Source organism: Adiantum capillus-veneris, chromosome 24, assembly GCF_014529385.1.
Source record: "Adiantum capillus-veneris isolate H3 chromosome 24, ASM1452938v2, whole genome shotgun sequence".
In the NCBI taxonomy this organism is placed as follows: domain Eukaryota; kingdom Viridiplantae; phylum Streptophyta; class Polypodiopsida; order Polypodiales; family Pteridaceae; genus Adiantum; species Adiantum capillus-veneris.
Window position 1 is genome coordinate 70,386,869 of NC_140954.1, and position 23,828 is coordinate 70,410,696.

Here is a 23,828-nt window from a genome sequence, read left to right on the forward strand (position 1 = left end):
GAGTGCGGCTGTGAAAACAGCCAAGCCAGAAACATGGGGTTTTTTTGCAAGCGGATATATACATATTTTTTCGAATACACAAATATTATTGGGAATTTGCATTTACTAAGATTAGTAGAGAGAGAGAGAGAGTGTGCGTGACAGGTCTGGATTAGGTTGATGAGACGAGTGTGAGTCCCTTCAACACTATAAAGAGGCAAAGCTAGGGTACCTACGTAGGCGGGCAATTTTTACATTCAATTCTCTTGCTTTTGCTTGCCTTTGGCTTTTGGTTGCGCCGAGTTGCCGTCACAAATCACTCAACACAAAATGCTCACATTTTGCCCGTCCTCGGAAAATAACCTATCTAGAAACTCACCAATTGTTATCTGTACTTTTCTTCAAACAAGCTATAAAAACTTTGGACTATAGTATCCAGGTATCCACGCATCGTTCTCTCTCCATTGGCATTGCCTCATCACTATATCACACAAGCACACTCAAATGGGATCAATGGTGGAGGAGAAAAACACGGGGCACGTCAATCATGGATCGTTAGATCTGACGTTGCCTCGAATTTATTAATTGACAAATTTGTTCTGAATTTATTAATCGATTCACATTTACAATATGACATATTCGAATCCCTTATATTTCAACGTACGCATGAGGGCATAGTGGTTAGTGCACATGACTTGTGGTGGGGAGGTCGGAGGTTCAAGACATGGGGTGTGGATTGATCCGAATTTACTTTTCTCCCCGAATTTACAAATGTGCATCTGACGGCCCAAATCACCTTAGCCGTCGATCCCATTTGAGCATGCCCGTGTGAGATAGTGTGGAGGCATTGCCACCCCAAGGATGCTCTGCCAAGGAGGGGATTCGTGGGTAACGCGCGGCTCCATTGCCTATTTGATAAAGCCCGTGAGTATGTTTATGAGTGAGAGAGAGAGAGAGAGAGAGAGAGAGAGAGAGAGGGAGAGAGGCACACAACTCTGTTAGCTTCCACGGCACCCCAATCGTAGAGAGAGAGAGAGAGAGAGCTATAGTTGCGCTAGTCCGTCATGACCTCAAGATGTAGAGAGAGAGAGGTATCGGAGGCTTGGTTGTGCAGCAAGTAGTACATCCCCATCATTATTATCTCGTCTCTCATCCAAGCTACTGCTCACGTGGGAAAATCCTCTAGCAACCTCAAAAAAAAATGCCATGCTAGTCCATGTACGAAAAGTGCGAGAAGGGGCTAGTGTTGTGGACGCTTGGACATCTAAGTTTGCCAACCTCATGTGTCGCGTTTGTGTGCACCTCTAGAGAACTTACAAGGGATCAAAGCAAGTAGCCAACCCGTGTGTGTGTGTGTGTGTGTGTGTGAGAGAGAGAGAGAGAGAGAGTGTGTGTGTGTGTGTGTGTGAGAGAGAGAGAGAGAGAGAGAGAAAGAAAGTCAAACCAGGGTGGTTTTTGGCCAAGCATTAGAAGTTCAGCTTTTGTACCTTGCCTCTACTGTGTTTTCGACATAGGCGACCATATTGTTCGTATGGACATTCTTTCTCTTGTCACAAAAGTCTTCACCTAGCACTACAGTGGTGTTGGTAGGGATTTCTTTTGCAGAAGGGTAGAGGTCGAAGGGGCGTTGGCCATGTCCTATGGATGAAAGGAGAGGAGTAGGCTTCGGGAAGGAGTTGAAGGAAGAGCTTGCCTTGAGAAGAGAGAGAGTTGGCCATTGAGAGGGAAAGTGCCTCCTTGTGTGGGAGGTCGACAATATGCCGGAGAAGAGAGAGCTACTCGGGAGGTTAGTCATGCAATTGAGTGCTGGTATAAGACAAGGGTGGTATCAACAAAGGGTGTAGTGGGTTCATAATAGGTTGAGGGCATTTTCAATGGGCTGAAATCGTACAAAATAATGGCTTCTTTATTGTGTGTGTGTGTGTGTGTGTGTGTGTGTGTGTGTGTGTGTGTGTGTCTGTGTGTGTGTGTGTGAGAGAGAGAGAGAGAGAGAGAGAGAGATTTACCCAAAAAAATGTGTGTGTGTGTGTGTGTGTGTGTGTTTGAGAGAGAGAGAGAGAGAGAGAGAGAGAGAGAGAGAGAGGGGGACAGAGATTTATCCTCTGGCCATTTGCTACATCGTGCAGTCCCCCTTCCCCCCCCCCCCCCAACACACACACACACACACACAAGCATGCATGCGGAGAAGAGAGGAAACTTTTTAACGTTGTAAGGAAAATCTAGAGAGATCTCACATCTCTATACAACAAGTCTTGAACTCGAGACCTATTAAGTGTGTGTGTGTGTGTGTGTGTGTGTGTGTGTAGTTGTTTTATCATAAATAATAAGAACTTTTACATTCAAAAGACAGTTGGCTTCAGAGAAAGGGAAATAATAAGTACAAAAACAATTCAATCTTATAATTACTTTGTACAATGCTTGTATGAATGAAGCCTCATTCCAGTATACAGATATCAGAAGTACTTCCCTTGCAATAGGTGTATGTGTAATCCTGTATTGGACAACTGCTAAAAGCAAAAAAAAACCAAGATAAGATAGAGTCCTTACATGCATCCATCCAAACAAGAGAGAAAATATGTTAGCCTTGGATGTGTTTTACAGGTATCAATGGACTATACCAGTTGTTATCCATGTCTATCTTTTAATATTTTTTTAAAAACATTCTAGCTTAGTCCAAAGTAATTATGTTCTTTTCATATAAGGTTTTATAAACCCAAAGTTTTAGTATTTTAGTTTTAGCATAGAGGGCGATGCCCCCTACCACTTCAAATGGTAAGTTTTCCAACACAACCTTCTTTGAATAAATTAATGGGGCTCCGTCTATAAAGAAGTTTAAACATATTATAAACGAGTATAGGCCCATTGTAGAATAATTCAGAACTAATATAGTTAAAGCGGAATCCGATCCTTCCTACTTTCTATAAGTCACAAAACTCCCAGCAAGTCAAATGGTGAATGCAAATAGAGTATCGCATTATCCCGTCCTATCAACTAATATCAAAATAGGGGCCAACATGTAGTGTAATTGGGCCCTAACCACACAGGGTCACCCAAATATGCAACAACAGCGAGCTTTAGCAGGTAGTGTACGGCCAAAAGGATTCCCTAAGTACACCCAACCAGAGGTGTTTATACCAATTTCCACCAGCAACAGTTTTATCATGTCAATGAATTATAGCGACAGTACCAAGCATAAAGCCAATAGTCATCCGGGGAACACCCCCATCCCAAAGCTTCTTACTGTAACGATAGCGACACATCCATATGCAAGAGCAAAAACCCATCCGGGGTGTACCCAAAGCTCCAAGATGGGATACTTACCTTCACTGTGGGCAAGGCTTTTACCAAACCAATGAGCCAGTTATCACAGAGTAACAGAATAGCTTTTTAGTGTAAAGTGGTACCAATTACCAGCGAGAACATCATTGTTAAGTACAACCTTGCCAGAACATCATTGTTAAGTACATCTTTATTTAAGCTAATGTGTGTTATCAATAAAAAACCGAAACCCAACTAAGGGGTTTTAGCAAAAAAACCCTAGTTAGTGCCATTTTTTGCCAAATTAAAGCAACCATAAAGTGGTTTTTATTAAAAAAAAGCGACAGGTTATGCCCCCCATATTTTAAGCTGTGTTTCCAAGCATTGTCATGTAATCGAAACCAGTAGTCACCGGGTTAGACCCCTCCTTTTTTACAAATTTATACCGTACAGTCCGCTGATGATGCATAAAAATATATACTGTATGGTCCAGCCAGGTGGTAGTACCCCAATATTACAAGCAAATGAACAGTTTTCTCAGCGAAGCCAGAAAATCAGTAGTAAAATGCAAGTTATGCCCTAAGAATCAATCATTAACCATAAAATGATATGCACAGCCAGCAAAAATGGGGCTATAACAGTTATAGGTACTTGAGGGACAATACTCCTTAGTCGTGTTACCAAAAGCACCATGGTCCTTACGTGGGTCCTTACCAATCAACCAACTCATAGCATGCTCTACCAAGCCGAATCAAACCATCCACACATACCATAACAATAAAAGAAAATGACTAACGAAATCTGTGATACCAAGCATAGTAACCAACCTGTATTGTAGCTTCTACAAGCTCCATTTTAGGTGCAGTAGAGAAAAATAAACAGTCCTCACACTTTACTCAAGGAAAACTCACACAAGGCTAAGTGAGGTGCAGAGTGCGCCCTCACCTCTTAAATAGAAGGAGGAAGGCCACCATCCTTGAATATGTGGAGTATATAGGGAGTATTGAGTGGACCGAGCCCCTCGTGGGGATTTGAGCCTGTGCGGCCGCATGTGATGCGGTTTGTCATGGCAGATACCACCATAGCGCCTTCACGACAGGGTTTAGAGAGGCCAGTAAACCACATTATTTGCAAGCCAAAGGTTTTTAATACCTTTTATACTTACAAGGGCAATATCCCACGGTGGATACCTATTAGGTAAACTAGGAAGCTTGTTTATATGAATCCAAAATGTTATTTATGCTACAGAATCCCATAGGTAAGTACCACAGTGTGTGTGTGTGTGTACACGCACGTGCGCATGAGACATATTGAGATTGTATGTGTGCATGAGAGAGAGAGAGAGAGGTAAAATCCTCACAGCAACGCTCATAGTGACACCGACAGGGATAAAAAATAAATCGAGAGCGCCAAAAGCTCAGCTCTCAGATCTGAGTTTTCGATGCTCAAGCGAAAGAGGTAACCCGCGCTCTCCCTCTCTCTCTCTCTTTCTTCCCTACCCACACACACACACACACACACACACACGAGGAGAGGAAGGAGAGCCAGGTATGCTCCTTCCCTCTCCTCTCTCATGTTCCCTTCCCCTCTTTCTCTCTCTCCCCCTCTCTCTCTCACACACGCACACACATTGTGTCTTTGAGAGAGAGAGAGAGAGAGAGAGAGAGAGAGAGAGAGAGAGAGAGCACATGCATAAACAAAAAACACATACACACACATGCATAAACAAAGAATGCATACACACACACATTGAGAGAGGAAAAGAGAGAGAGAGAGAGAGAGAGAGAGAGAGAGAGAGAGAGATAAAGTAAAGAGAGAGAATGAGAGAGAGAGGAGAAAACAAAGAGAAAGAGACAGAGGGAGAAAGAGAGAGAGAATAAAAAGCCAAAGAGAGAGAGAGAGAGAGGGGGAGAAGACGAACGAGAGAGGTAATGGGAGAACACAAAGAGAGAGAGGTTAGATTAATATTTACATTAGGTTTAAGATTATGTTAGATTACATTTAAATTTATGTTTATGTTGACTTTAAGATTAGGTTAGATTTAGATTTATGTTAGATTAAGATTAGGTTAGATTTAAAATTAGGGCAAAATTTAAGCTAGCTATGCTAGATTTAAGTTAAATTACATTTAGGTTTAGGATTTAAGATTGGATTAGATTTAGGTTTATGTTGAGTTTAAGATTAGATTAGATTTAGATTTAAGATTAAGACAAGATTTAAGATTAACTGAATTAAATTTAGATTTAAGTTAAATTACATTTAGGTTTAAGTTAGATTTAAGATTAGATTAGATCTAGATTTATGTTCGATTTAAGATTAAATTATCTTTTGGTTAGATTTTAGTGCATGTAATGAATGCGCGCTTTGCCCAAAGAGCAAACACTAGTTACACAACAATTTGTATATTCTCATCAGAATTTGACACCTACTAACTCACACACTAACCATATTCAATTAGCCGCGAATCACCACATGTTCAATTAGGTTAGATTTAAGATTATATTTTGGATTTACTTTTTATATTAAAGTCTACCTTCAGGATTACAGTAACAAAATTAGAGTTAGGCGAACGGTGATCCCTCTCTTCCTCTCTATGGATGCGACCTTAAGTTGGAAAGCTTTCAACGGGATGATACTCAGATTGGAGGCCAACATGTAATGTGCTAAGTAATCCCTCGAACAAAGATCTGCTGTGAAGATATGTTAATATGTTGTGAATTGCTACAGCTAGAGAAGAGGCAAAGGGATTTTCTCCACTACATGCACTATCATGTAGATGTGGGTGTGTAGATTTCTCGTACCCACAAATATAGGCATTGACCAATAAAGACGAGATTATAACCCGGTGGTTCTTATCTCCATGTACCTCTAGACCGAGGTGTGCGGGGATTGGACATGACTAGAGAATGTGAGGTAGTTTATAGAGAGAGAGAGAGAGAGAGAGAGAGAGAGAAAGAGAGAGAGAGAGAGAGAGAGAGAGAGAGAGAGAGAGAGAGAATACGGAGGATGCAAATAGAAGATTAAATTTATGTCCAGGTTATAAGGTTTTTACCTTCATTATGAGTAGTGACGAGGATGTGGGGCCGTCCAACCGAAACACCTATCTCTTCACAAGGATCTTATGTCCTTGTAATCAATGCAAGCATGTTGTGCAATGGATAAGACGTGTTTCTTTGCAGCATGTTCGCGAATTTGGCAAGTTTGATCCATCTATTATAGATCGAGTTGTTGCCAATTATAACTCGTCGGACTCTGACGCTGGCCAACAGGTAGCAATCTTGCAACCCAATAGACGTGTTCATAGGCGCTTTGGTCAAGCAACAAACGTGAGGCCACAAGATGTAGCCTCTTATAGCTCGGAGGATGATCATGCAGACCACATTCCCAATGAGGCAATGTTTGAGCCCGAGATCGATGAAATGATCGAGACGATCATGGATTCAGAAAGGCTTATCTATGATGATATCAAAAGTGAAGCCGATATGCCATTGTATGATGGAGCACATGTGTTTAGATTGAAGGCGCTCCTTGTTCTTCTCAACATGCAAGCAAAGTTTGGATGGAGTGACACTAGCGTCACAATGCTTTTCAGGTGATCTATTACAATGTGTTTACTTTAATAAAAAGATCTAGATGTATAATGATCTGATAGATTACTTACACAAGTGTACCGCATTTTTTTTGCTGTGTAGATTGCTCAAAGAGCACATACTGCCAGCTGATAATGTGATGCCAGATTCCAGAGAGGAAGTAAGAAAGATCTTGTGAAACTTGGGGATGGATTACAATTCGATTCATGCTTGTCCTAACGACTACATTCTTTTTAGAGGGGAATACATAGACATGGAGAAGTGTCTGAAATGTGATTCCGAGAGATATAGAGTAGATCTCCACGGAACAAAAATTCCACAAAAGGTTTTGCGACATTTTCCTCTGCTTCTTCGCATCAAGCATTTCTTCGAATGTAAGTCCATGGCCGCCCTAGCATCATGGCATGAGGAGAATAAATCTTCGGATGGTGTGCTACGGACTCCTGCAGATTGCGCAGCCTGGAAACATATAGACGAAACATGACCGGATTTTGCCAAGGAAGCTCGAAATTTGGTGCCTAGGCCTGGCTGAGGATGGCGTAAATCCATTTGATCAGAGATCAACATCTTATAGTGTATGGCCCATTGTCATCGTCAACTACAACATTCCCCCGTGGTTGACTACCAAGAAGGGGCACCTGTGGCTAAGCTTGATTGTGCCGGGGCGGTATAAAGTGAAGAATATGGATGTGTATCTTCATCCACTATTGGAAGAGCTACAACAATTGTGGATTGGCATAGAAGTGGTGGATGTGAGCCGACACACAGGTCGATGGAATGCTTTGATCAAGAGGCATTCTAATGTGGACCATACATGACTATCCCGGACTAACAAAGGTAGCCCCTCGTAGTGCACGGACGTATGAGGGCTACCATGTGCCAATCATGGTGACATCAATGGAGGAGATTGGAGAGAATGCTCAGTCAGAAGCCACTGAGGTGGTGCCAGATGAGCATCAAGCTGCTACTCTCTATGGGGTGCATGTAGAGGACCTACAAAATGAAACGGAGGACATCTGCCTAAACAGAGAGCTCTATGTAGATATAGGGAGTTATACTGAGCTATGCGAGGATGAGAGAGAGACCTCTTAAAGCCATAAACACTGTATTTGAACAATTTTGCTATGTTTTATAATATATATTGTATTCATGTGGCTATACTTGAGAAATTTAAATTGTGTTTAATCATCATTGCATCCACTGCTGGTACGTATGCTCCAAGTATGTTCTCACAAGCAGGGACACTCCTCGGTGTGTCGTGAAAGTCTGATATGCCGACGAGCACTACACTCTGAGTGCGATGTAGACTGAGGCTGCAATCGCGAAGGAGGTGATCTATCTCTGCTCATAGATGTTGCTCGTCCCTCCACTAGATCTAGTTGATCGAATGAAAGAGACGCTAGTTGATAGGTGATCCGTCTCTGCTCATAGATGTTGCTCGTCCCTCCACTAGATCTAGTTGATCGGAAGCATCCGATCAACTAGATCTAGTGGAGGGACGAGCAGCATCTATGAGCAGAGACGGATCACCTCCTTCGCGATTGCAGCCTCAGGCTACATTGCACTCGGAGCACAGTGCTTTTACAAGATACGTAGAATGCACACGGGAAACAAATTCACAAGAACTTCACAGGAATCTCTCTACACAGGAATACCTCCCCCTTTATGAGTCCTCTCTCTCTCTCTCTCTCTCTCTCTCTCTCTCTCTCTCTCTCTCTCTATCTATCTACTTGTCCATATTTTCTTCTCCATTCAATATTAAGATTAAATGTTCGTGTGTTTAATGCAGGTATGGATGATGATGAGTTTCTTTCTTCTTTGTCACCCCAGTAGAGGCAGTGGTACGAGGATCGTCATCGCTCTGGAGCGCCATCACGTCGTTCTACTCCTTTAGCGTCTCCCTCTGCTGGAGCATTCAGTGCGCTCTGAAGCTTCGGTGTCGATAAGACAATCTTCACACTCGTGCCCGTCCCCACACCAGCCACGGCATCGCCATCTACGCCAGTTTTTGCGCAGTTATCGGCCGCTCCTGGCTACACACCACTACCTACTCCTCCGGAAGTCACCCCTCGACACTCCTCGCTTCGGGGCCCAGACTCCAGTGGAGACACCTGACGGCCGTACTTCCATCGACACGCTGCTAGAGACCCCTGTCGAGAACCCTAGGTTCACGCGTCACAGGCGAGAGGGCTTGCCGTACTCCGTCGACTTCAGCAGTGGCATCATCTTGGATGATGAAGGCAAGAAGGTGATCTCGTGCATGCGCGGTCTTTGCTCTCAGGTGTTTAGACACTACATACTAAACACCTGGAGTGAAGTACCAAGTGAATTAAAAGACAGAGTCATCAGCATGCTTCATGACAGGTTTCCCATGTCAACACAGGATGAGCGCTTCAATGAAGACCTGATGAAGGTTCGAATGCGCGAATACTGCAAGCAGAAGCGTTCTGAAGTGCAAAAAGCAATAAAGCATGGGTGGAACAAACCAGATTGGCTGGCCAAAGAAGATTGGAAGAATGCGAAGTGAGCAAATCCTGACAAGTGGAACCAACAAAAGGAGGTAGCCAAAACGCGAGTAGAGGCAGGGAGCTCGCACCACTTGGGGAGCAGCGGGTGGGCATCATTTGGGGCCGATTTTGTAAGTGTTTTTGCATTGCTCTTTAGGTTTGGTAGTTACGTCTATTTGTACTTTTAAATTCTAACATAATGGATTCTTTGTATGTTTTGAACAGTGGTCGATGGACAGGACGCGACCCCACACCGTCCGAGCGAGAGTATGCAGGCAAAAAGGGCTTAAACACCCTGATGGACATTCTGAGTTCTCGCGGCAGCATGGTTAGTATTAGGGTTTACTCTTTTCTATTTGTTGTATTGTTTTGTAAATTATATGTTTATACTTACAAAAAGCTGTCTTATTGTTTTTTTCTACAGAATCTGACGTTTGATTAAACGACGTCAGTTAACCGTAGCTAGATAGCATTAGTTTCCTTTTGTCATAGCATGTATAATGAGATGACGTGTATACGTCTTTTTGTAACTATTGGAAAACCATGTATATTTTCTCAATAATGACAATGGTGTTGTAACTATTACATTTGCAAAGCTTAACAATCAGGTGATTTTGCCTATGATGTGTACAAGTGTCATTGATTTACTTTCATCAATTTACTTTTGTCAGTTTTGTATCTTTATTCTGCAAACAATACTATCGATGATGGAGTTAATGGTTATATTGTCTTGTGGGTGACTACTTTGGGTCTATACCTTGCACTTTTTTTCAAAGGTGAATCTGGGCTTATCTTGGATTCATTTAGGTTTACTCTATTATTGAAACATTCAATATGGTTGATGGGTGAATGCCCTGCCACAAAAAAAAAAATTTACTCTCGGGCGTCGCTATATAAGGCTCTGCAACGTCGCTATGAGTGTCGCTATAGGTAGCATGTAACCGTCGCTATATGCATCGCTATATAGCGACATGTATAGCGACGGTTAAAGCGACGCTCATAGCGACATTCCCGTAGCGACGCTCATAGCGACGTTTTCGTAGCGACCTTTTAGCGACGGCCTTAGCGACGCCGGGGAGTATAAAAACCCAATGTATTTCTGTCGCTAAAAACGTCACAAGTGCACACAACCTCTTGTAGTGGGTGATGTAGCATGGACTTGTCAGGAGGGAGCCATCGTGAAGTTAAGCAGAAAATGACAGAGTTTTCAGAGCCAAGAAACCTGTCGAAGGAACATATGTGTGTGTGTGTGGTGGCATTTAAGGGGCAATTAAGTGTCATTTACAGCACCTCCAAAATCTCAACTACTGAATTACCTACTATATTCCACCCAGGACTCCCTAGGTCAATTAGCCCCATAAAATAATGTCCAAGGAATTTAACATATTATCCTTACATTTTCCTAGTCGGGCAAAAGGACCACCCATATTTACACCAATTCGAGAATCACCAGTTCCAGTATCCCAGTACCAGTACAATATTAGTCCAGTATAATATTGTACACAAACAATAGCGGTACAATACTAGTATATCACATAAGTAGCAACAGTACCAGTTCAATACAATACAATACCAATATCAATACAATATAGTACCAATACACACATAGCATCAACACCAGTACATATGTAGCACCAATATTTGTCTAGTATAATATAGTATCAGTATCAATATAGTATAATATAGTACCAGTATCAGTACTAGTCCACAAGTAGCACCAGTACCAGATCTAGCTCCGGTAGCAGTAGCACCAGTTTTAACACATTATCCCTAGTAATGTGTGTGTGTGTGTGTGTGTGTGCACGTATCAGTACCAGTACCATACCAATACATACTAGTATATACAATACAATACAACACCAATACTACCAGTCTAGTATAGCAGTAGCCGTAACAGTACCAGTACTCTGTGTGTGTGTGTGTGTGTGTGTGTACCCGCCCTATCCTAGGCGTCATACACGATGGGTTGGTAGTAGGCCCATTGTGTATGGGCCTACTGCCTTGTGAAGTAGATGAGAGTAACAAAGGTCGATTATGAAGCATTAGCAGAGATGTATCAAGTCAAAATGTCCTTGAAGGTTCAAATCAGTCTTATCAACACAGTATCTGATATTGTCTTCAAGGAAGACATTACTCCTCTAGGAGTTTTAAGGCTTTGGTAGCCAGCTTGAAAAAAGTATGGATGTCATTCATAGTCTATCAATGATATATTTTATGCTTTTGCTCATGATCCCAAAGGAATCCTCATATGTGTAGTTTGTTTAAAAGTAACATGTTCTTGAAATCATCAGAAGAGAACTTGGCTAACTCCCCTTTGTGAGCAAGTGCCAGGGCAAGAATGTTTTCAATCAATTCAGATAACTTTACCACCCCTTCCTTAGAGTAGTTGACAAGTTGGGCAAGGGGTATGGACACATTTATCAAACGACATGTTTTGAACCAAAGAGTTGGCTAGATCAGGTTGAAGCCCCTGCAATCAGTTCAAATGCCATAGGGTCATGAATGTATCTAAGTATGTACCTGAAGTGATGCTTTAGAAAGAGGCACCATAGAAAGATCTATACCTTGAGATAGTGTTAAGTTCTGCAAAATCCATAAAAAGCTATTTAGAGAGATATACCACCAAAGGTAAGAACCGGTAGCCTCTTCAGCCTTCAACCGACCAGGCGAACCTATAAGCTGTGTGATGAGAGCCCTATCCCTCAAGGATCGGTCCAAGGTAAAATTATCTAAGACAAACATCTAGGGATTAAAATATAGTAACTAGGTCTTTGAATAGGATCACTACTATTCTTGGTGTTAGGTGTGTGTGTGTTTCAATAACAATATAACATATACACCAAAGAATCCTTTCAGATTACAAAAGACACTAGAAACTATGTCAATGAAAAGCAGGTACGATTCCCATTCATATACAGAACAATCTTTATACACCAGTGTTGAAATCAAGAGCCAGAAGATATAATAGTCCGCATCTTCGAGCCAAGGAACTTTGAAAACCATAGTTGAGAAAGTAACCCTCACCTGCACCCATGGAAACAACACAACGTTTAGTTAGCATTGGTACCGTATGCAGGTGATGCATGGGTATCCCACATGTTATATATGTCACCCAACTAGATTGCTTTCAAAGACAAATAGTAAAAAATCATAACATATATTCAGAGAAGGTTTCATTTACAATCTCTTATGAGATAAAGTTCAGCAGAAGAAGCTATTCAAGTGCCTCTACCGGTATATGCATGAGGAATACTCACAACCATCAAATAGTTCGGACAACAGTCCGTTTCAATGCCAAAAGTCACCTGAGAATGAGTTGGAGCAGCAAACTCCATAATAGCTTGCTTATCCTTGCTCTTTGCCATAGATCCGACATTGAACACTACCCCTTTGCAGGTAAAATCCTCACAGTCCTATAGTATAGACACTTCTCCCAAATACACACACCACTAATGCTAAGTAAGCATGTAAAGCACACCTTTTTATAGGTTTTGGAGCAAGTGGCCACCTTCCTTCTTAGCCGTATGGCAGGCCCAGCTTCAAGAGGGGTTTGGTGTAGCAGCACCGCCATGTACACACACACACACACACACACACACACACACACACACACACACACACACACACACACAGAGAGAGAGAGAGAGAGAGAGAGAGAGAGAGAGAGAGAGAGAGAGAGAGAGAGAGAGAGAGAGAGAGAGAGAGAGATAACACTTAGAGGGTGTTGTAGCACGGACCTGTCAGGAGGGAGCCACCGTGAAATTAAGCAGAAGAAGACAGAGTTTTCAGAGCTAGGAGACCCGCCGAATGAACATATGTGTGTGTGTGTGTGGTGGTGGCATTTAAGGTGTCAATTAAGTGTCATGTAAGGCACCTCCAAAATCTTAACTACTGAATTACCTACTATATTTCACCCAAGACTCCCTAGGTCAATTAGCCCCATAAAATAATGTCCAAGGAATTTAACATATTATCCCTACATTATCCTAGTCGGGCAAAAGGACCACCCATATTTACACCAGTTTGAGAATCACCAATTCCAGTATCCCAGTACCAGTACGAGTACACTATTAGTGCACAAGTAGCACCAGTATCAATACATAAGTAGCACCAATACAGTATATTAAAGTACACAACCCGTACTAGTACCAATACCAGTATAGTACCAGTATAGAAGTAGTATCAGTACTAGTATCACAAGTAGCACCAGTATCTATCCAGTATAATATTGTACACAAACAGTACTAGTTCCAGTACTAATATATCACATAAGTAACAACCTTCCAACTTCAGTACAATACAATACCAGTAGAACCAACTCATAATTCCTATATTATCCCTTACTCTATCCTAGCCGGGTAAAGGGTCAACCTATTTTTTTCCTCACCAGTTCCAATATCACCTGTACCAGGCTAGGAAAGCACCACTCCACAAGTAGCACCAATACTAGTACACAAGTATCATCAGTCTAGTATATTACAATTACACAATAGTACTAGTACCAGTTTAGTGCCAGTACACAAGAAGTACTAGTACCAGTTTCACAAGTAGCACCAATACTAGCCTTGTAAAATATCGTACACAAACAACACCAGTTACAATACCAGTATATCACATAAGTAGCAGCAGTACCAGTTCAGTACAATATAATACCAGTATCAGTACAATATAATACCAATACACACATAGCATCAGCACCAACACATATGTAGCACCAGTATCCGTCTAGTATAATATAGTACCAGTATCATTATAGTATAATAAAGTACCAGTATCAGTACCAATCCACAAGTAGCACCAGTACCAGATCTAGCTCCAGTAGCAGTAGCACATTATCCCTAGTAATGTGTGTGTGTGCGCGTATCAGTACCAGTATATACAGTACCAATACAACACCAATACTACCAATCTAGTATAGCAGTACAACAATATCAGTACCAGTACCAGTACGCTGTGTGTGTGTGTGTGTGTGTGTGTGCATGGGTGTGCATGAGAGACCTATTGAGATTGTATGTGTGCATGAGAGAGAGAGAGAGAGAGAGAGAGAGAGAGAGAGAGGGACCAGCCACCAGCAGGCATGCACAAGTGATAAAGAAACAATAAGAGAGAACAGTGACGAAATGCTATGATAAAGATAAATATGGGTGTGCGTGCATGTGTGTGTGTGTGTGTGTGTGTGTGTATATATATATATATATATATATATGTATTGCATTTTAAAATCGTGACTAAAAGAATACTAGTTTCTCAAGCCCTCCATGGTGTCAACCTCTTTGTGCTACCTCTATGTGTGTGCGCATTACCCCGAGAGAGAGAGAGAGAGAGAGAGAGAGAGAGAGAGAGAGAGAGAGAGAGAGAGAGAGAGAGAGAGAGAGAGAGAGAGAGAGAGAGAGAGATCAGCATATGCATTCGATCTCTGCCCAAAAGGTTTCCACAAGGTGAAGTGAACTTTCCAAAATACTGATTGGGTGTGTTTTGCCTCTTGCATGAATACATGTTTGTGAGTATTTATTATTACTGTGATGTTTTTGGGCCCTCATCTCTTCACATTGGGTTCACTTACTCAGTGTGTCCCTTCGAGCTTGGTAGCATCACTAGCTTAGGCAAACAAAAAGGGGGACATTCTCTCCATCTCTCTCTCTCTCTCTCTCTCTCTCTCTCTCTCTCTCTCTCTCTTTGTTGTCTCCAACTATAGTAGGGCACTCTTTAGTCCGATGAACGATAGCTAGCTATCAAGAGGTATCATGCATCACTTTTATAAAATGCAACTAAGTGTACATATGTAGAAAGCCTCCATTTTGAAGAGAAAGTAGCACGTTGAGAATAGAGGTCATGCTCTTGTTTTGGCCAATGCTGTGATGCTCCACATCCACAAGGGGAAACTCAAAGAGGATGTTAATTTTTGAACAATATCATCACTTGGATGGATTATTGGAATCTGTTATTGACTTGCATATATGCTATTGGGAAATTTTGATGTCTAAAAATTGGAATTAAAGTGCATTGAAAATTACAAATTAACTAGAGTAATCAATCAATAGTGTAACATTGAGCATATTCGAACATGACAATTGCAGAGCATGCTTTAACTTAGATTCAATTACACATCACACACATGTATCAAAACACACACACACACACACACACACACACAGAGAAGAATTCGACACCTAGTTGAGGGCCAAACTTTTTGGAGCCGACCCTTCTCCGAATGGACTTTGTATTTATAATTTCTTCTTCTTCAGAAGAGCTTCTGATCAATACAACTAGCTAATCGCACTTTCAACTACACAAATTGAAGAGATAAAAGCTCTAAAATTTGACATAGATTGCGATTAGACTTTTCACTTAAAACACCTCGTTGAACATAATCCCAACGGCCTAAACACCTCGTAGGTGATAGGATCTATGGGGATTAAGCAAGAATCAGGTTGAAAAGAAGATATGTAAGCATTAAGAAGTAGTAACCTACATTGTTAATTATGTATAAGCTTGAGCAACCATAGCTATAAAGACTTTGTGTGTGTGTGTGTGTGTGTGTGTGTGTGTGTGTGTGTGTGAGAGAGAGAGAGAGAGAGAGAGAGAGAGAGAGAGAGAGAGAGAGAGAGAGAGAGATGATGAGCCTTGAGAAGAGCATGGAGAGCTTCTTTTTGGCTGAGAATTGCTTAGAGCTTCATGAAACAAGAAGACAAAAGTTTTCCTACTCCATCCAACGCAACCATGCAGAAAAGCGAAGAAAACTCCCTCTTGTGGTCCTCAAATGAAAAAACACTAAATTACAAAGTTGTTCATTTCATCGTTTCTGATAAGTTGGTTGGGCCCTCTTCATGGAAATTCCTTCGCTTTTGAGTTATTCCAAAAATACTCACCCTAGGTCCTGAAAAAGTACTTTTCTATTTTTAGAGCTACTAACACATATTTAGGAAACTAGGGAAAAATTCACACATTTGGGACGATTCTTTGTGTCTCATGGACTTGAGGTAAGGTTGTATTCAACTAGGTTGCTGCACATATGAAAACTGAGATACAATGTTTAGTGGATGCTTATGAGTCTGCAAGATCCAATATGGTCCGTTTTCAACAACCATACTATACACTAGAGTGTTTTTGCACATGATAGTTTATAAATACACACACACACACACATAGGCGCGCGCGCACACATGCTCATGCACCCAAAACAAAATTTTCTTCCCACACATGCTTCATTTGATAAAACAATTAAAATGTAAGTTGCAAGAAAAACTTGGGTGACTAAAGTGAAAAAAAACACCATTCATATTGAATAAGATTTCTTGAAGATTACAAAGGTGGGATGCCATTATCAATGTTGATAATGACCCTAGCTATGGGTGGAATAATTGGAACCATTGCTAAAAGATTACAAAGGTGAAAGGGCAATGCTAAGCGATCATTCCTCCTTATTTGCATTGACATTTGATGGTGCCTCATGTTCATCAAGTTTCAACTGACTCTCTTTGGCCTTGAGGATTATTGCCTTTGGAATCTTGATTTTTTCAGGAATTCGTACACCATTGGGCTTCCATGCCCAAATGATGCAGCTAGTGTCTTCCCAGCGTTGAGGATCATTGATGTTCTCTCTCCAATACTTGTTCCAACAATTCTTGTAAACCTCCACATCGCTTGCATTCTTCTTCTTTGAAATTGGTGCCCAGTATTGTATCTTCACTTGAAGATAGGTTGCTGAGTCATTGTTCTGATCAATATTTGTTTTGTTGCCACTCCTAACCAAACTGGGTAATTTTCATCACAAGGTTGCACAAGTACAAGGTCTCCCTTTGCCACATCAAGAGTTGGGTTGAACTCCTCAACAGGTTTGTTGCGCATTGGACCACAATAGTGGCCCTCGATTATGTTAAGTACTTCATCTAGACCATCTTCCAATGGAACTTCAAGAGGATGATCTTGTTCACGTATACTCCTTGGCCAGAATTCATCAAATAAATTGTTTTCACTTTGTCTAGGGTTTTGCATAGCTTGCATGAGATTCTCCCAGTACATAAGAACTGGGTTGATCCACCTAGCATACTCACTTTCATCTCCTTTCTCTTGCAAGTGATCTTTCCGCCAACTAACATACTTCTTTAATCCTTCCATAACTTTCTCACTATCTTCAACATACTCAAAGGGTGGTAATACTTTTGGAACACCTTCAGGAAGCTTAGCTCCTCCTTGGTCATTTCTCTTCCATAACTCTATACCATTTTTAGGTAACCAATCCACATTTTTAGGGTGTACTTTGTACTGCATCAAAGGTATTCCATCAGTCATATAGAACCTAAATTGCAATGGATTTGAATGACCCACTAAGCTATCTGCTCCATCATGTAAGAACCCCTTTACAAATCCTTTAAAGTCTGCCACCTTTTGTAAGAGAAAAGGTGCTGGATGCATGCTAACATACTCACTGAAGATCTTCATCAAATGTGGAAATGTAAAAATGGCTTGTTTTCTAAGCTTCTTAGAAAAGCGACTGAACAATGCATCAATGTCTTCATGAGTGTGACCAACCATAAGAAATCCAAGCTGCACAGTGTCAAATACGTCTCCTCGTGCAACCAACAATGATAGGTATGCAAACACATATCGATTCTTATTTTCTGAACCACAATTGTCAAGTTGCAACAACAATGTTCTTGGCAACCTCTTGAACCCAAATACATTGCCATCCTCCTGTACATGTGCATTAGTAGCAAAGATTGATTGCATCCTTGGACAATCATTTCCCTGTCTAGAAGCAAAATTCTCAGTGTCCACATTCACATTTGTGATTAGATTAGTCTCTGCCTCTTCATTCTGAGCACTCTGTTCCTTGCAGTACTGGTTTTTCTCCTTAAGCACTTTCATATGGTGATAGAGAGAAGTGGTAGACAAAACACAATAAAAAATATTTGTTCGTGGTTCTACGCTTGAGTTTTCTAAGCTCAAGTCACCAAACATATGTTTATCTGTTCTTTCTAAGTTTCTTAGACATTTTGAGAGAGATGCAATTGTGAAGTTGGGATCACTCGGCCATAATCCCAATGCAAAGTGACATAAGCTGTTTGTCCATGTCCATGAGTGAGCATTCCTGTCAAGGATACTGGAAGCCTCTCAACTCCATTGAGAGATTTTGGAACTGGTTTAATTTGTGGTATAGCAGTCTTACTCTGGTCCATCTTGTCATGTATAATGCACAAGAACTTGGTTGGATTCATTTCTGAAGAGCTACTCCAAGCATAGTACAGATTTCTACAGCTCATTTGTTGCAACATGTGTGCTCTCCTCTGTGCCATGTATCTAGCACGCTCCACCTGATTTTTTGTAGACTCCAGCTTTTGACCTTTATTGATGTGCAAATGTCACATTTAGAGAATGTGCATGATTTGGATAAAGTGACTGTCTTGAAGACTGTGTTCCACAACCTTGAGAATGTTGACTGTGACAACGTTTTGTATTCCATTGTGACAAGTGTGTCTTTTACTTCCCGCAAAATGTCCACTTGTTTGTACATCGTTGGTAGAACACGTTGAGTTTCCCGAGTGCCATGCATGGTTGTCCTTGACTAATGTGGCATTTGATCTGCATTATTATCTATGAAGCCCTGTATGAGTGCTTTTGCCATCTCAACATGTGTCAAGATCTTCCTTTTATTCTATTGTTTCCATGATTGCCATTGCATGCTCCATCCAAGAATTTTTTATGCAGCCTGTAAAATGTTGACTTTCCTATTCCATGCATTACATACCATGATTTACTACATACCTTCTTTCCATCAAAAGTAAACTCAAAGCATTCCTCTTCTTGATCTTTTCTAGAGCCATGCTCATACAATCCAATACAAATGTGCATCGGCTAGTGTAGCTTTGTCCCTAAAAGTCTGCCCTCGCTTGCATGATTTTGGATATGTTTCCAATCTGGCAGCATCGCATCTCACAAAAATCAAATGTTGCAACTTTGTGAATGTTTGCAGCATCACATTGTTTGTTGAAAGCATGAGCATTACCTTTTTTTTTCTAGGCCTAACTCTATGTACATAACTCCTTTTCTTACCTGTCCCATCTCTTATATCATAGTCACCGGCAATGGCATCCCGCTCTCTATCATTTTGAGTATGAAGAAGAAGACCTAGTTCTGTACTGGTGATACCTTCTTCAAAACTAGTTTCAGTGTTTTTATCTATGCCATCATCCTCATACTCATCATTGGAAGCATATAAGCTGTCAAGGGAATCTCCCGTTTCTTCCATGAGGGGATCTTGAATACCCTCAATGGTAGAAAGAAGATTGAGTGTCTTTGATCAAGGGCTCACCATTCTCAAATGTGAGCTGCCTAATAGGCCAACTTACCAAATTCAAACTTGAAATATCACTTTGATGTGGATGCATCGACCCTTCCACAATGACACCCAAGCTACTCTCACCTAGTTCAATACAGTTTATAGCCTCATATGGGTGGACCAACAATACCACTCCATTACCAAGTTTTGTAGATCTATTGTCAGCCCAAAGGATGACTCTTTTCTCTTTCCAACTCACTCTATCTATCAAGCCATCTTCTTGACCAACAAGAAAATCCTCATCTATTGTGTGAGATTTTCCTCTGTCCATAACAATATTATGCAATGGCCATTTGATGATGCTTCCAACTGCTTGAGACATGGTTCTTGCATCCATTGTGAAGAATGGAATCAAGACGGTGTCATCAAAACTTTCTAGTACATGTATCGCCACACATGTTGTGCCAATCAATTCAAAACCACAAAGTTGAGATGCATCAGTGGAATGAATAACCCCACAAGCTTTCCTTGTGGAACCATCAACAAGAAACACTGAATCACCTTGTTTTGGACCCTGCAATTTTTTAGAAAATCAAGGGATATCAGTAAAATTGTATGTCTGAACATAGAACTCAAAATTTAATGCATTCCCAAGATATAGTCACAATTTTGGCTAAAGCTTGCATCCCATTCAATTAAGAAAATCGACACTGAGTCAATCCATGGAGGATGGTAGGAGGCTCGAGCTCAAGTTTGAGCCCGTATCTAAAGCTGACAAGAGTTGCAAGATAGGGACTATGTTACATTGCAGAGGCACCCATGGAATTTGATAGGAGGATGGAGCCTTTATGCACATCCCAATGCTAGAAATATATAGCTCACAAGAGTTACAAGATGGATCTCGAGTTATATTGAATCAACCCATTGGGGATGGTAGGAGGCTCGAGCTCAAGTTTGAGCCTAAATGTACATCTAAGTGCTAGAAATCTAAAGCTGAAAATAGGTCCAAGATGGTGCCTAAGTTACAATGCCGGAGCATAGATGGAGCCTAAATGTAGGTCTAAGTGCTAGAAATCTATAGCTTAAAGTAGTTGCAACATGGATCTCAAGGTATATTGAGTCAACCCACGGAGGACGGTAGGAGGCTCAAGCTCAAGTTTGATCCTAGATGTACATCTAAGTGCTATAAATACCTAGCTAAAAAGAGTTTCATAAAGCCAAAGTTTCATAGAGGCAAGCATGGAATTTTGTAGATGGCTCGATCTCAAGTTTGAGCCTAAATGTACATCCAAGTGTTAAAAATCTATACTTGTCACACGGGTTGCAAGATGGAGCCCAATTTACATGGAGGCACCCATGGAATTTGGTAGAAGGCTCCAACTCAAGAATTGAGCATAGGTGCACATTCAAGTGTTAGAAATCTACGAGCAACAAGAGGTGTGAGAAAAAACCCAGCTATGTTGAAGTAGCCTTGAATTTGGAAGGAGACTCAAATTGAAGTTTGAGCTACATTATACATTTAAAGAGTTGTAAGGTGGAGCCAAGGTAATGATGAGCTTTACATCAAACCTAAGTTTCCTTGAATGACCTATCAAAAGAGTCGGAGCTTACAAGAAGGTGAGGCTTCAAAGTAGTTGCATGAGTGGCTCAATCGAGCCTAGTTAGTCATATAGTTTTCTTTTAGGATAGAACATTAGTTTGAGTATAGGTGGCCTTGGAGATTATGCTATGACAATTGAGCCTTGATGGACATTCAAAATACAATGAGGTTTTTTTCTCAGTTGTTTATGTGTAAATCGAGTCTTGGTGATTATAGTCCTGGTGTTTTACGTGTTGTAGCAGGACAATTTTACAGGCAAAAAGGTGCCACGAAATCGGTTAAGAAAGAGGATTGGTGGAGGCGGGTCCCTCACTCATTGATCCTAAGAGGTTTTAGCCAATGGAAGTCAAAACTATATCCAACTTGTGAGTATTATTTTCCCAAAACTCTAAAAAAACTAGTTCTAGACACCCCTAACTTCGTAGAATTCATGACATCCATGTGGATACCAAAGGAAAAGAAAAACGCTTTGAGGCTCGAGCTTAAGTTCGAGCCTCAACTGTATAAGCTATTGTAGCACTAGGGAGTAAGTCTAGACTCATCCTTTAGAGATACTAATTCCAAGAGGCTCGAACTTAAGTTTGATCCTCACTTGCATAGTCTAGTGTAGCACTAGAATAAGCCTAATGCCATCCTTGTGGCTACCATGGGTATAGAATAGCACCTTAAGTTCAAGCCTCATTTTCATATGCTAGTGTAGCACTAGGATGCAAGGCTTTCCTCATGACATCCTTGTGTCTACTAAGGGCAAGAGGCTCGAACTTAAGTTTGAGCCTTGCCTACATATGCTAGTATAGCACTAGCATGAAAGTCTAGCTTCATGACATCCTTGTGGATACCAAGGGAACAGAACAACACCTTTAGGTTCAAACTTAAGTTTAAGCCTCAATTGCATGTGATATTGTAGCACCATTGTGTAAGGCTAGCCGAGGGATATCCTTGTGGCTACTTCGGGAAAGAGGCTCGAACTTAAGTTCGAACCTCGCCTACATATGCTAGTATAGCAAGTCTAACTTAATGACATCCTTGTGGATACTTAGGGAAAGCGGCTCAAATTTAAGTTCGAACCTTGCCTACATATGCTATTGTAGGCTAGCTTAATGACATCCTTGTGGCTACTTAGGGAAAGAGGCTCAAACTTAAGTTTGAGCCTGACCATGCCTACTTATGCTAGTATAGCAAGTCTAACTTAATGACATCCTTGTGTCTACTTAGGGAAAGTGGCTCAAATTTAAGTTCGAACCTTGCATACATATGCTATTGTAGCAAGTCTGGCTGAATGACATCCTTGTGGTTACTTAGGGAAAGAGGCTCGAGCTTAAGTTCGAACCTTGCCTACATATGCTAATATAGCAAGTCTACGTTGAACTTAAGTTTGAGCCTCAACTATATATGTTACTTTAGCACTAGGGTGTAAGGTTAGCCTCATGACATCTCTGTGGCTACCAATGCCGGTAGGCTCAAACTTAAGTTCGATCCTCACTTGCATATACTAGAGTAGCACCAGCATGTAGGGCTTGTTGCTACCAAGGGCATAGAAGAACACCTTTAGGCTCGATCTTAAGTTCGAGCCTCAAGTGCATATTCTTTAGCACTAGGATACAAGGCTTGCCTCATGACATCCTTGTGGCTAGCCTTATTTGCATATGCTATTGTAGCACTAGGGTGTAAGGCTAGCCGAGGGACATCCTTGTGGCTACCAGAGGCAAGAGGCTCGAGCTTAAGTTCGAGCCTCACCTAGATATGTTAGTATAGCACTATCATGAAATCTAGATTCACTAAGTCCTTTTAGGATCATGCAAGAATAGAAAAACGCTTAGGATTGAACTTAAGTCTAGCCTCATGGCATCCTTCTGGTTACCAATTACAAGAGGCTCAAACTTAAGTTTGATCCCCACTTGCATATTTGAGTGTAGCACTAGCATGGAAGGCTAGCTTGATGACATATTTGTGGCTATCAAGGGCATAGAATAGCACCTTTAGGCTCGATCTTAAGTTCGAGCCTCAAGTGCATCAGGGAATAAAAAATCACTTTTAGGCTCAAACTTAAGTTTGAGCTTCCTCTCCATATGCTAATGTAGCACTAGGGTGCATGCTTAGCCCCATGAAATCCTTCTGGCTAGAAAAATTCAGGCTCAAACTTAAGTTTGAGCTTCCTCTCCATATGCTAATGTAGCACTAGGGTGCATGGCTAGCCTCATGACATCCTTCTGGCTAGAAAAATCATAGAGCTTCACTTTTAGGCTCAAATTCAATGTAGCACTAACTTGCAAGACTACTCTCGTGACATCCTTGTGGCTAGCAAGGGTACAAAACAACATCTTTTGGCTCAAACTTAAGTTCGAGCCTCGCCTACACATGCTAGTGTTTTTTTAAAAAAATGTACTATTTAACTTAAACATATGCTCCTTGTTTAGTTTCTAATATTGTTCTTTTTGGTTGTTTCAGGAATGGAGGCTTCCAATGTACCAAGTATACCAGAGCAGGGTGCACAAGTCTTCACACTCGATGTTCTTGGAATGTCCACTCACACCAAAACTACCGCTCCAAGAATAAAGGTTGACAAGACCTTTGAATTAACAAAAGAAGAAGGAGTGAAGTGGTTTGTGGATACC